The 14,624-nt window shown below is 39.1% G+C and overlaps 1 protein-coding gene and 1 long non-coding RNA gene across 3 annotated transcripts in view; one reads left to right on the top strand and one right to left on the bottom strand.

The window, feature by feature from the left end:
* Positions 1-2,520, bottom strand: part of LOC138138207 (uncharacterized) — a 112,493-nt gene extending 109,973 nt beyond the window's left edge. For both annotated transcript variants that reach the window (XR_011161985.1, XR_011161984.1), the window contains exon 1: positions 1,451-2,520. This is a non-coding gene — a long non-coding RNA (uncharacterized lncRNA). The remainder of the gene's footprint in view (positions 1-1,450) is intronic.
* An 8,716-nt stretch (positions 2,521-11,236) lies between these two features.
* The window catches only part of twz (BTB/POZ domain-containing protein twz), a 43,179-nt gene continuing 39,791 nt past the window's right edge, over positions 11,237-14,624 (top strand). Inside the window, exon 1 of the mRNA XM_069057135.1 lies at positions 11,237-11,533. The gene's annotated coding sequence lies outside the window, so the exon portion shown is untranslated. The remainder of the gene's footprint in view (positions 11,534-14,624) is intronic.

Raw genomic sequence — 14,624 nt, forward strand, 5'->3', positions numbered from 1 at the left:
AATTGACACAATTGAAGTGTCAAAAAGTGACGACCAATGTATTTTGGCCGCGATAGTATGTATTTATTTCTGAGACACGTATATTTTGTAACAGGCAAGGGTTTAGAGCACGACGAGCTTGCGAGGAATGCCATGAAGGAGTAAATGCTACAAAATGCCGTATAAACGAAATATCATAGGCTTTTTGTTCTATTTTGCGCCTTTAATGCCCTTTTTAAACGAAAAATGGCAGCTTTAAAATGTGGGGTATTTTATGGTGGTTGGTACCACAAATGTTACAGCGGAACATTTGAAAGTTCAATTTGAGCTTATTGTTATGTACATCGTTTGTTTAGCGTGATTTGGCGTTTGATGTTTGATATTGAAAGTTACCAACCTTAAAAATGTAAATTGTACTGGTCTATTACAGCACTCAAATCAGCAATGCACTATTTTGAGTACTGTAATAGCTTTGTTATAAACGCAAAATAGAAAAATATCGCACGGGCAACCTAGATGAAGTAGTTAGTTGCGAAAAAAACGGGAAATGAAAATTTTCCTATATACTGTAAATTTGGTTTTATCCCACTAATTGTGTAAATAACTATTATTCAATTGTCAGTTAATTGCGGTGTATTTTTTTATTTTATTTTTTTATAATAATTAGAATTATAATTTGGCTGAACTTCTTTCAAAACTACACCTTTGTTTTCTTTAGACTTGATGATTTTTTTACTCGGTCAAAAATCATAGTTTCTTGCAAATCAAAAACCGGAAGTACTACCGAAAGACGGCACTTACCTTGCGTTGACCTCAATCATCACCAGAACCAGATCCTACACACTTAATCACAAAGACACTTTACATTTAAGAAAAGTATTTCTTCTAATGCTTTTTCTCTGAGAACTTTTAAAAGAGTTTTGGACAGAATTCAACGTTATGTCCATTCTTTCTTAGAGGAGTTAATGAAAAACTACAAAGAACATCCAAATACTCTTTCATTTGCAATAATTTTCAACGACACTAATGCTCTTACTTCATATTTCTGATGCGGTAATAAAGGGCCAGAGTTTGTTACTTCAGGACCTCAATAAATACCACGCTTTACTCCACAGTAACAACACTATTATAGCTTTAATACCAGGTAAAAAATATACCAAAATCTACAAAACCTTGGGAAAAATGTCAGTTTTTACTCTGTTAAAAAATTGAAACATTGAAACGAATCATTCTGCATACGCAGCAACTGTTCTTTTGGGCGCACAGAAATTTGTTTTTCGTCTGATCCCACAAAGAAATTTTATCATCCTTCTGCCGAACCGTATCGCATTGTTGAATTTTTTGTCGCAATTAAAGACCCCGCCTGATTGGTATACGGAAGCAAAAAAAAACCGTAAACCGTCCCGCCTTTTCCCGTTTCCTTCGCTGACGGTCATTCGGCGCCGCAATAAAAGAAACAAAAAAACTTTACCTGCGACTTTCCCGATCCTCCGGAGCCGGCGTCCTTTCTCCGGGTGGCTTGAAGAGGCCCCGCCATAAAAATCGGTCTGTGGGATTGGACGGCGATGATCCGTCCAGCCGAAGAGGTAGGCAGAATAATTTGTACATTATACAAACACCGTGTCCGCTGCGGGCTGTGGGCGAGATCACCGCGGGCAGACTGGGTGTGCTGTAAAATATGCTTCCCGTAGGGTGTCCTTGTATTATGTCGGTCGAAATCGCCCCGAGCCAACTTCGAATTCCATTCTCCATCCGTCCGTCTCATGGGATCGTACCCCGAGAGGTTTCCCCAGCACGATGGTGCGACCCGGACTCCGTCCTTGGACGCTCTTCTTCGGCCCGCGTCTCCGACACCTATCGCATGTCGTGTTGTAATGCCCGTCGAAGGATTGCGAGATTATTACAGCTCTGAACGCGCTCCATCACGTGTAATTTGCAGTTTATTGTCGTGACGTTGCATCACCAGACCGCCGATGCACACAAGGCCGGAAATAATGCTAAATTGGAGAAGCATCGATCGCGCAGAACCAATCGTTTCAAAACCTTGCGGATTTTGTGGTTTTTTGGACTTTTCACGCGTGATAGAGCCTCGTTCGACATGTCCATGAAACACTATTTTTGGAAGCTGTAACAACACACCCGTAAAAAATTTGCTTTATGCTCAAGTTGCAAAAAGTGTACTAAAGTGTCAAATAAGGTTCCCCAAATTCTAAAATAATAATTATTTATGGTACTAGTGTGTTAAAAGGCATATAAGTCACGCGAAAAAACAAGTAAACCACGAGTTGAAAACACCTCCAGAATATCGTTGAAAAATGATGACAATTGTGATATGTTTATTTGACAAATTAATTTAATTAACGATATAAGATTCAGTTCAAGCTTGAGATTCCGATTACCACAGTAAAAAATTGTGTTTAAACAAAGCAAAACTCTGTCACAAAAATATTTCATTGTTTTTAAGTAGGTACATAGTTTTTAGATCACTAGTGACTTATACGGCTTTTAGATCACTAGTGAGTTATATGCCACTTTATTTGTTTAAAATCACCATAGTTATTGTCTTATTATATGTATATGAGGTATTGGATAGAGTATATTATTTTAATTTAAACGGACATGTTTATAAAAACAACTACCTATCTGTTTTACAGTGTGGGTAAACATTTTTAAATTTTATTTTTTGAATTTTATAGAATTACGTACAAGGCGAAGAGATTTGACAAAGCGTGAATAAAAAATAGCACAATAATAACATGAAAACATTAATTAACAACATGGTATTACAAAAAATCAACAAAAGAATCTATTGATTTCAATTTTGTTGTGGTTTTATGCGTTGAACTCTTTGCAAGAACAATTTGATTTATTAAAAATTTAATTTTCATTATTACTTGTGTGATTGTGTTCTGTGGAAACAAAAATAAAGTTTATTTATTGGGAAACTGTAAAGGCCAACGCGTAACATGTTTATTCATTTTTTGTTTGTAAATGGTGAAAAATAGATGTAATTTTAAAATATGTATAACTTCTAAAATTGAATGTATGTATTCAAAAATATTAAATTATTTAAAAAAAAGATTCTTATCATAACACTTCATCTTGGGTAATAATAGCTATTTATGTAACAAGTCCATAATGATGCTTTATTGGACTATTAAAGCATCATTATGGACGAGTTGCATACAATATTTTATGTTCGACTGCATTATTTGTTCAAATTACAAAAAAATAACAGTGACATCTATGAGGTAAATGTAGAATGACAGCAGGTTTGCGACTTTATTTATTATAGTAGTATTTATTATTTGGAATAATAAAAAATAAACAAAATTAAAAGTCACCTATTTTTAAAATTTGCACAAAAGAAACCACATTTTTTCATTTTACAATTTTTTTTACACTCATGAACCAACAATAAGCCGTGTCGCTACGTATTTTTGCACAGCGACATCTAACAGCACAAATTCCAAACGCAATCAACCAAAAATTTAAATCTAGTTGGCGATTAACTAGAAATTTACCTTACCGTCTTGTTTATCGGACTAGTCCGATAAAGTGGTAGTTTATAGCCTCAAAATAACGTCATAAACCATCTATATTTGTCGCAGTCGAACATAAAAATGATTAAAACAACTTTTTGTGGCCTGAAATAAGATTAACTATTACTCCACGTGTTTTCTGTTGGTTTTAAATCAGGAAAATTTGAAAACCAATTCTTCATACATATCTGTTTTTACCGTTTCTAGATGACGAAAAATATTAAACATTCTTTACAAAAACGACTAAATTGTAATAAAGTTATTCATTGACTTAAGTAATCAATAAAATAATTCGTAAAATTGAATGTATAGTCCCTTTGCCCACTGTTGTATTTGCAAAAAGGAATTTTTGATATTTTTAGTTCTATAATGTTAAAAAATTTGTTATTAACATACTTTTTATTCGATTATGGTTGTATTATTTATGTGTAATTTTTGAGGTTTCTTAAAAAAAAACTAATTGTGTCATGAGAAACATGTTTTGAAACATGTTCAGTGCCTGAGGTGTAGCCTAAGCCAGGAAATGGCATTCCAGATGTATAAATATGTATCATTTTACTTAGCAGGTGGATTCTCTTCATCTCTAGAAAGCAACATTTTGAAATTTAACTTTTACTTTCTTAGATTACACCATCAGAGTAAGCACACTTGCCGTTGTCTTACGAATACTTCACAATCGACTCTTCAACGCCAATTTTGAGGAGAAAATTAAATGAACACCGATGTTATGTGAGATTATGTTCAGGAATACGATTCCTAGTTTTTTCTTCTTGCGAGGGATAATAGGTTACCCTCGTATCTAAGATACTGACAACAGCAGATAAAAGTTCTTGTTCGTTAAAATTATAGTTCGAGATGAAAAGGTATCAAAAAGATGGTATTTTTACGTTGCCTCGGGTGCCAAATTACCTAGACTTGGCCCTCCATCAGAGGTGGACCGAGCCACGTTAATAAAATGTAAACCTGTACCGTACTCGTCCGATTTTTTTTAAGCGAACGCACTTTGAGGTCGACAACGAGAGACCATCATTACGTGCCCCTTCAAAGCTCAAACATACCTCCAGGTTTGACGATCACATCTGAGAACCTTTTCCCCGTTACAAAACCCCCAAATGTAATAACAATGAAAATAATTTTAATTGGACCCGAAGAGAAACCGTACATGAAAAGCATAAAAAATATTTTAATTAAGTCGGTTCCCGTCTCGAGAGATGTACTCCCGGGGGCGGCTTCGGTTTGATGCGCCTGGAGGGACGACTGCGACCTTCGACAGCGATTTAAACAACTTTTTGCTAAACCTAATTTGGCCGACTCCATTAATTCGCAATTTTTCAATTAAACCTGAAAAAATCCGACGACGGTGGCGAACAATCCTTCGGAGGTCGCATGGGTGGTACACCTCCGGACAAAAGAAGCGAAAACCGATGCGGTTTTTCCTGCGCTAGTTGCTTTGCAAATACGCCGATAAATGCACGCAGTTCGTTGTAGCAAGGATGTCCCGGAGCTCCGGAAAAAAACCAAAAAGCCGTCGTCCTTTCGGCGATCGACTCCAATTGTGATAGTTATTTACTCTCGATGGCATGCACGGCTTTCCCGGCGAGAAACATTTTTGCACCGGAGGCTCCGTAGCTGCGAGGATTCCAGAAAACAGCTCGCCTCCAAAGCTCAGTTCAAAGCTCATTATGCAAATCGAGTTTGCCACACAACAAGGCATAACGAGTACCGCATTAGCACTGTGCAGGTGAATTCGTTTAAGGACCAAGCTACGTCGCGTATATTCCAGCTCTCCATGTACGAGGATCTACTTCCACGTCTGCGTTATATGAGTTTCGGAGATCTCCTGGGGACACGTCGGAATGAATAGAGCCCCGGGCTGGTATGGTGCTCCGTGGATGTACTAACTAATAGGGCAGGCCATGAAGGTGGGTGATTCGTTTTTATTTTACAACTGCTCTGAGGTATACGCCAGGATTTATTTCGTGCTTTCGTTTTATGGAGGACGGAGGGATCACTCCCTTCGCCGCAAACAGCCACGGGGGTACTCTTTTGCATGCGGCGGCCACTTAAACTGGAACAGTCGCTCTTACAAATTGCCGTGCCTCCACAATGGGGCTCCTTTTCTGAAAATATCAAATGCGAATTCAAATTCCTCCCATCGGGGGCGCACTCTCCACCCCTGCAATAATTACTCCTCGCTCCAAATACAACCTCCGTTTCCAGTGGCGTAGCGAATTATTATTAAACTCTTAACAAGTCTACAACACGTACATACATATTTCACATTTTCCCGGGGACCACCCATCCAAATATTAGCCACTCGCAGAGTTGCTTAGCTTCTCCGATCAACTAATAATTAAGTAGTTTCATGCAGCTTCCCTCAGACATCATGATTCTGACCGCCGTGTGTGCACAAATAAGTATTTCAGAAACTCGAGGAGCAATGCTTCATTGTTTTATTTCAATGCCTGTTGCACTTAACATTCTGTGTCTCGACAACCCTCTCGTCGGTCTTGCATTGTTCGTTTTCCTTCTCGTCGATTCAGCACTCGTCCGGGATTATGGTTCGCCGTTCTTCAAATGCTGTTATTAGTATTGCAAACAGTTTGAAAACAAGTCAAATTTGTCGACATTTTCCAACACAATGCAAACACTCATCTCCGACACTCTCACCGTACAACACACAACCGCACGTCTATTTAGCCGGCATTCGGTGTTTGACGAGCAAACGTTCCCGTCGAATTAATTCGAGCAAACAGCGCGATTTTTATGCGGCCACCGCGGGAAGGATCGTCGAAAACGTCCATCCAGAATGTGTATTGGATCCGCAGCGATTATTCAACGTGGATCGACGCCATCGGTGGGTGACTCCGCCGTCGCTCCGGGCGCTCCAGGGTTGCTATTAGGGGCTGCGGGCGAATCCGGCCGACCTCGTTCCGTGCTACATAATTTCCAGGATGGCCGCGGGGCCCTCCAGTACCGATAAAATATAAACAGGCGTACCGCCCGTTCGCAAAACTGACGGTGATATGATATATGGCTCACGTGTGGGCGCATTGTCTGGAAGAGGATACCAATAACGCGGGCATGGGCGCCGGCTGGGGGCCCCCGGAGTCATCCAAAAAAACGTCGTTCGCTTTCTCACTTGGAACTCTTTAATCCCAGGCATTTTAGCTCCAAGTGTGCCCGTGTTGTGCCAGTTGCATATTCACGAAATCGTAAATGGAGGCTGTCCCAGAGCTGCCTCCCCAAAGAAAAAAAAAGGAGTATACCTATTTGGGTAAATGTTATAATTTTAACGAAAAAAGTCCTATCTGAAGCGATAAACGAGAAAAGACATCCGAAACCTGACTAATCACAGTTGAGCAACCTCAAGGTAGGATGACCGCCATATACCATATACCGCTGTATACTTTCGTCATTTTCTTTGTAGGTCGTACAATTTTATTGCATATTATAAGCAATTAACAATGATTGGGTTGGAAAAGTTTGGAAAGCGGCGCGGGTCATTTGCCCTACAATACAAATGTACAAAATGTACAATACAACCATTCTTTAACTTAACGTACAATAAAATTTTACGACCTACAAATAAAATTACAAAACTATAATAGATCTTTTAAACAAACACTTGAGCTGCTAACTTTTTGTGGAATTCTTATTTGTCTGTTTCCTTCAATTTTAAATTAGAAGCCCCCTTCGACGCGGCCGTTTCGCCGCCCGTGCCCCACCGCACTCGTTGCATACACTAAAAGTCCGATTGATCTCGCGACCGGGCGTCTCTTGTGTTTGGTAACCACAGAGCGCGTCATTATATCAGATTTATGTGCAAAGTCGCCAATAATTACGTTTAATGTGGCGAACGTTTAATTGCATCTTGTGTACATAAGGCCGGAGTCGCTGCTCCGGTTGAACGATCCCGCTCGATGGAAATTATCGGTCATTTCAATTAAACAGTGGGTTTTCATATTTTCGGCCGAAAAATAAATTCCCAACGTAGTATTTTTTCAAGGCGGCAATTTATCGCCGAATTTGTGGCGGGAGGGCCGCACATTGAAATATATATTTATGTTTTAGGCCGCCAGCGGTCGGGGAGTTAACGCCCTGTTATACTACGGAGTTTCGAAAAATTGTCGGAACCCCGAGGTATCACTTAACTGGGATTATTTGAACGGACTTGAACGGCTAAATCTAAAAATTACGATTTTTACCGGATCTACATAAAAATTCCCCGGGGGCCGATGCGATAATAATCGAAAGTCGTGGACAATGCGAGAAGGAAGGTCGCCGTCGAGGCGAATCCACGGAATTACCAATAAACATACACCAGGTACAGCGAGTAAATAAAGTATTCCAACGATTATTTTCAATTGAAACATTCGGCGAACATTGTCCAGGAATCATCGATTTCTAATAATTCCTCATATCTTGCCATCGCCAAGTCCTGATATTGATCCAATCGAGCATTTGAGGGATGAAGTAGAAAGAAGGAACAAGGCTTCGACAAGTGCATAAAGTAGTATTTTATTAAAAGGGGAAGTATGACCACACGAGCTGGAGGCGAGTGCGACAATCCCATGAGTACAGTTTTTAACAGCCATAGAAGACATTTTTATTGTTTGTACTTTTGTATAAACTAAACATTTTTGGAAAATACTTCCCTTACTCTACCCGTACGAGCAATTATAATACAAAGTGGACCCTGGATGTGGTGTTTTTTCCAAACTCTCTGCAAAACCCATAAAACGCACACCGTTGTGAAATCAATTATCACCAAATTAACACATAACGATCGTGATACCCATATGTCGGTTTGATAGTTTTTAACGAGCCTCGAGTCATCGAGACTTTCACCCGAAGATGCGATGCTAATCGTGCGGCCTGGACGCAGTGTCAATTAAAAGTGGAATCTGTTAGTAAAATTAGACGGTGGAATTATCATACAGATTGGAACAAACTGGCCCGTCCGATTTTAATCGGGTAGACAATTCTTCAACAAATAAAATATTGCACCTGATATTGTTATTACTGTGACGCGGCGTCTTAATTATTTATTTTGTTGGTTGCCGAAACGCAATTATTTCCATATACAGGTGTCCTAAACGTCACACCTCGGGCACTTATCGGCCTTAATTGTTGAAATAATAATAGCTAATGGCACTAGACGACGGAATAATTATACGATTTGAATATCAAAAGATGAATGTGAACATAAACAAAACTAACTATTAACTAAATGAAGATGGGAACGGATGATAAGTCAGTGGATAGGCTATTGTAGGAAAGTGACGCTCCTAGCTTGGCCAAATTAAAATGATTAAGGTGCCTACTGCATACTCTTTGCATAATGATTTGATCTCGTCGCGGAAAGTTGTCACACCTGATCTGGCCAAACATTATGGATAGCAAGAAATGAGTCTTGCGCGATGTACGACTATCGGTGATATCATCTACACTTTGTTGATTATTGGATCTAAGAAGTTTAATAAAGTTTTTCTAGTCCTGGGGGCTTTTACGAGATCGCACGATAGTAAACACCTAAGGTCTAAAAATTCCTGTACACGTGAACACACCGTCAATAACAGCTTGTCAGTTTATTGTTGCAAGCTCTTGTTATTTACAGGAAGAGAAGTACACCAAGGCTATTATGAATTTCTACAACATATTTACTCGAAAGATAAGTTTACTTTGCAGCATAGTCTTAACAGGATGACTTTTAAACTTTGACAAATACAAGTGTCAATGTTAAAAGGTCAAACCTCTTTGAGTAATCGTAATGAAACCACACGAAATCTGGAAATTCGATTAGGTCATTATCTGGTCGGTGCGTCGTTACTTTGCGTCTTCGATAAGGTAATGTAACTTGGGATTCGCATCTTACTTATTTTAGCTCCGGGAAATATTCTAACCTATATCCGCACACCTGCTCATACGACAGGACACAGCGCCAACGGCTAAACGACGAACTAATCGAATTTTCACCGCATTCAATTTTCTTGTGCCCGACTCGATTAGAAAACAAATTATATGAATCTCTACGGTTTCTGCAATGATGTTGGTAAAATATATCTAAACGGGATTAATTTTTCCTTTCTTCAAGTTGAAAAACTCACCAAATTCACGATTCGATACTTTTCAGAAATTAAACAAGCACTCGATTGTTAAATGTCAACAATCGATGCCAACCTAACTGACACGTCACAGCCGACTTCAAAAAATGTTTATTTTATTTTTATCGAAACAGTTCACGATTTTAGCCTAAAAGTGTGTTATTTTCAATGTTCCGACAAAACGAAACAAATTTGCAATTTATGGAGAAGTGAAAAATAATCTTGGTGATTTTCAACCAAAAACATTATGCGATGTTTTCACCGCATTCAATTTGCTCCTGTTCGACTCAGAGCATGAATTTTCTACTTCTGTCATGATGTTAGTAAAAAATTATTGAAGAGTTCATTTTTTCTCTTTTAAAATTGTAAAACTTACCAGAGAGACGAAAATTTCTCAAGAATTAAACAAACACAACACTCCATTGTCAAAATGTCAACAATTGATGCAACGGTGCCAACATAACAGAACATGTCATAGCCCACTTCACAAAATATTTATTCTATTTTAATCGAAACCTTTTACAATATTTTCGGCAATTTCAGCCTTGAAACTGTGTGGTTTTCAATTTTCCGACAAATTTCTATGAAACAAGTTGCGCAAGATGACTCAACAAGTGATTACACTTTTTGCAACAACAATAAAACCTGAAACAGTTCACACGCCTCTTATTTTACCCTCTTTATTTACCTTTGCTCAAAGTACTCTTCGTTAACGCGATTCATGGAGAACTGAAAGATAATCTTGGTGATCTTCAACAAAAATCAAGCAACGCACACCGGAAAGTTGATTTGTTTGATAAATTGATAGGCATGGCTAGAGTTGCAATTCACTGAGAGTAGTCTAAACAGTAAACTGAGCAAACATTTAGATAAAGTTGGAAGTTTATCACACTACTGACTATTGATAACACAAAGAATTGTTTTTGAAAATTAAAATTTACGAAGTTACAAAGTGAGCACCTGTCATTTTGAAAAGTCATTCAGGATATTGTTAGCATGGTCAAAATATGTATGTTTAAAAAAAAAGTTTGTTGTAATTAGGTGTTTAAAATTTCCAATAATTTACAAACTGTACAGTCGGTTCCATTTAATGCAGTAACAATATTTATGTTTAATTTGAAAATGTGTAACGGGAGAGGAATTTTATTCGACTGTGTTTACGGTGGACAGACAAACTTGTGAAATGACAGACCGGGAAATGGTACTGTTTTAGTTGTCGTAGTTTGTAAGATAATAAGTAAATAATTGCGTGGAGGATGCGGTCACTGTGTAAGTTTGGGGTTGTAGGAAGGGTGTCGTTTTAATTGACCAACTTTGCTTTAATTTAAATCACGTAGCCATCTTCTTGACGCCATCTTATCTGTGAGGTTATGTCCGAGCGTTCGGCTCGCAATTTGAACGCGAAGCAAGCTGGAGGCGCCGGAGGTAGACCGTGGGTTCCTTTTCCTGGGGGACCGCCGCCTCGCCGGAAGCCCTAGCCCCAGGTACGCTCGCATGGCGCGCCCGTCTCGCATCTCAAACATAAAAGGGTTCGCCTTTCTCGCAAACCTGATATCCAGAGAACACAGAATCGGGTTGGACTGTGCCTGCAGCCTGCAGGATTATTAACCCAACTCGCCTGCAACAAAAAGACCGTGCAGAGAAACGCTCCGGTTGGAAGCCTGGGGCGCCCGTCGCTCCGACCAACAGTCAGTCAGACGCGATCGGCAGTCCGAGAGAGTCGCTCGTTGGTGGTGGATGTTGTTGTCGAGGCCGGCTGCGCTCGCGTGTGTCAAGTCACGGTCACGTGCTCCAAGTGCTGTCGAGGGCGGGAGCCGCCGCCAACATTTTCCCCCAGGAGCTGATCCGCGTCCCCACCGTGGAGAATCGAGGACCCGTCACCCTGGAGCCCTCGTGCCCCAAGCGGTGAGTCACTTGACGAGTGTTGTTTTCGAGGTGGAATCGCCACGGGGTGGGTTACTTTCCAGACGTTCTTGATGCCTGTTTATTTTTTCCGTCGTAACGGTATTTTTCGAGGCGGCCTCGAATCGGACCTGGGAGTTGCTGCCCCGAGACGTTTCCACGATTTTCCAAAATCGGCCCCGGTTGGAATTCCCGCGACAGGACCGGCGCTAATTGACTTTAATTGTTTGCATAATGGCCCCACCTGGGTCTTACCGCAAATTGATTGGACAATAGTCCGATCTGATAAGCGCCAGACGCCGAAAAACCTCGTGATCCGGCCCTGCGGCCACGTTATTACCTCAAGAAGAACGTTTCGGACCCACATTTATGTTTCTATCTCGGATTCCATCAGGGCCAGGTATACGACGTTTCCACTTTTTCAATGCTTTTTGTACCCAACTCGAGATTTAGGGTTGTCGGAATTGTGTTTGTTTTCCGGAATGCTTTGCTCGAAACGTGTCGAAGAAAAATGCGACGTCACTCTCTGTGTCGGTCTTTTATCGCCCAGAGACGATCCCTCAAAATCAGAGAATGAGATTCTCAGATCAGATTATTTCGTCCCTTGAGGTACTAAATATTTAAAGAGATTAGCCGAGTTGTGGCTTTTCTACGAATTAAATCATCAAATCCCAATTACGAGTTTTAACTGAATTGTGCCCTCATAAACTTTGAAATGGATTAGTCGAAATCGTATCAGACCGAAGACTTCAAAAATTCAACTCTTGCAAACTTGCTGAAAATTTTATGCAAACCCCCTCTAGCTGTCATACCACAAAAATTAAAATTTTTTGCAGTCTTATTAGCAACCACTTCCTCCAAAACTATCAATACACTTAAATTCTAATCAGTGTGACACATTTTTTTGCTGTTAGGTTATGTTTTGACGTTCCACGTGATCAAATTCCGTCATTATCATTGGTTGACTGGGTTTAATGCGATGAGCGATTAAATGTCAAATCTAAGACGAATTGTTTAAGTTATTTAATCAAAGAAAATGTTTTCACAAATGAGTTATTATTACTCACGCTATTATGATGCGATTTTCAGACATCCGATATCTTCTGACAAAATATTTGTATTAATTCGCAATATCGTGAAATGAAAATTTTAATGTACGTACCATTCAACTGCGAACAAAAGTTGTTATTGCAAGCTGCGTTATTGGATATAAATTACTAATTTATCCAACCACATACCTCGTAGGCGATAAAACTGAGGTGAATTTGTTATTTCAATAAAATGTTTGGTCGTTAACAAAAGTACTAACGGACCAATACATATTTGTTTCATATATAATAATTAATTTTAAACTCCTCCAATTTATTTCCATATTTTTATCACCTGTTGAAGCTATTTTCACGATGTTTTCATTTACGGAATATTTCAAAAATTTATGACAAAACAATGTTACATCAAGATCTTTTTTTTCACTGCAAATTTTGCATTTAATTTGGTAGTCAAGCTGTCTGTTGAATTAGATTATGTTTTTCTCAGTTTGAGGTTATAAATAGCGTCAATGTCTAGCGCATTGTTGTCAGTTTTACTAGTTGTTATGTTCACTTTGATAGGTCCGCATGTCAGGCACTTTAGTGACCAAAATCAAGCAGTGTCCTCCAACGTTAAAAAATAAATCATGGCCTCCTATTATGCCAAAACAACGTGAACGGTCTTTACGCAATATTTTATCAAAAACTTTTTTTTTTCATTCAGTTACTTCCACTTTATTAAATTAGACTTTTCTCAAGTTGGTGAAGTACATTTTGCAAAGTACGGTACGACTCATTCCAGCCACCTTGCGAAATAAATTTCTAGACCGAAAGATCACACAACGTTCGAGATCAAAAGCCCATCGATTGGAGCTCGTTATTTGCGTTCGTAATCAAATTTGGACCGAATCGAGCGTGCATACATCACTGTACATTTATTTATTGCGGCCCAATGATGTATCGTTGCACCGTTTCGGTTCCAGCGTTGGAGAAATTTTTAATTATCGCTAATCCGACCCCATCCATATCGAGCAAACACGTACATCATGCAACGATTGTAAATAAATCAGAATTACGCAATACAGATCAAACGCCGCTGCGCTCATCCAGGCTCCAGTCAATTTATTATGGCGCATTTTCCATAAATGCAGACGTTTAAATCCATCTCCATCAAGTCCTGTCGAGAGACTGTCACCGAACCAGTTATCCTAATTTCCATTTCGCTTCCCTGAAAAATGCACAACCATTTTTTCGTCAATCTTCGTCGTACCATCCGGCTGTGTTAAATCAAATTTAAATTACACAAAAACAATTAGATTTTTAATTAAAACGTTAAGTTTTAATTAACAAGCTGATCCGTTCAGGAACTTTACTCACATTGTAATTAAAGTTTTCCAAGTTTTATTATCGTCCGTCCAACTTTTTACACTTGATTTTTACAGGATTTACTGTTAGAGCTACTTGATATTTGTTTTAATTAATCCTGGGCATATTAGCCTCCGCGCTTGCAATTATTGCACGCAATTAAGGCCTCTATTATGCAAGTCAGTCGTCGTAGGTTTGAAGTTATGGCGATGCGTGCAAATTAATTTTCATTATCTGCTATAACTCATCGACCTAACAGGACGGTGCCCAAAGGAGAAGAAATTTTTCCAGGAGAAAATAATTTTTGTGGTATAGCGCTTTTTAAATTCTGAGAAGTGCCGCCCAAGGTGTATCGAGGTCATAAAGTGCATCTTTTTCGTCCGAGTCTGAGCTTTCTAGCCGAGGCTTGAAAATTAGCGAGGACAGAAAGCACAAAGCAAAATTACAAATTAATTTTATATATACATACATACGTATTAACAATTTTTTAGAGCAGTTATCAGCTTGTCAACAAAACTAGAAATTTACTACATATTTGCAATTATCGGTTTCGTTGCTAACTTAGTATACAGACCAACAGATGGCACCACGGTCAGCGTCCGAAAAAGAGTTACTTTTCGTCCGCTTGTGAGTACGTAAAATGACCGTTTTCATTAAGGGTGCCTAAAAAATACTATACGTAATATTCGATTATGATCGTT

The sequence above is a fragment of the Tenebrio molitor genome, chromosome 1 (assembly GCF_963966145.1).
Source record: "Tenebrio molitor chromosome 1, icTenMoli1.1, whole genome shotgun sequence".
NCBI lineage: Eukaryota > Metazoa > Arthropoda > Insecta > Coleoptera > Tenebrionidae > Tenebrio > Tenebrio molitor.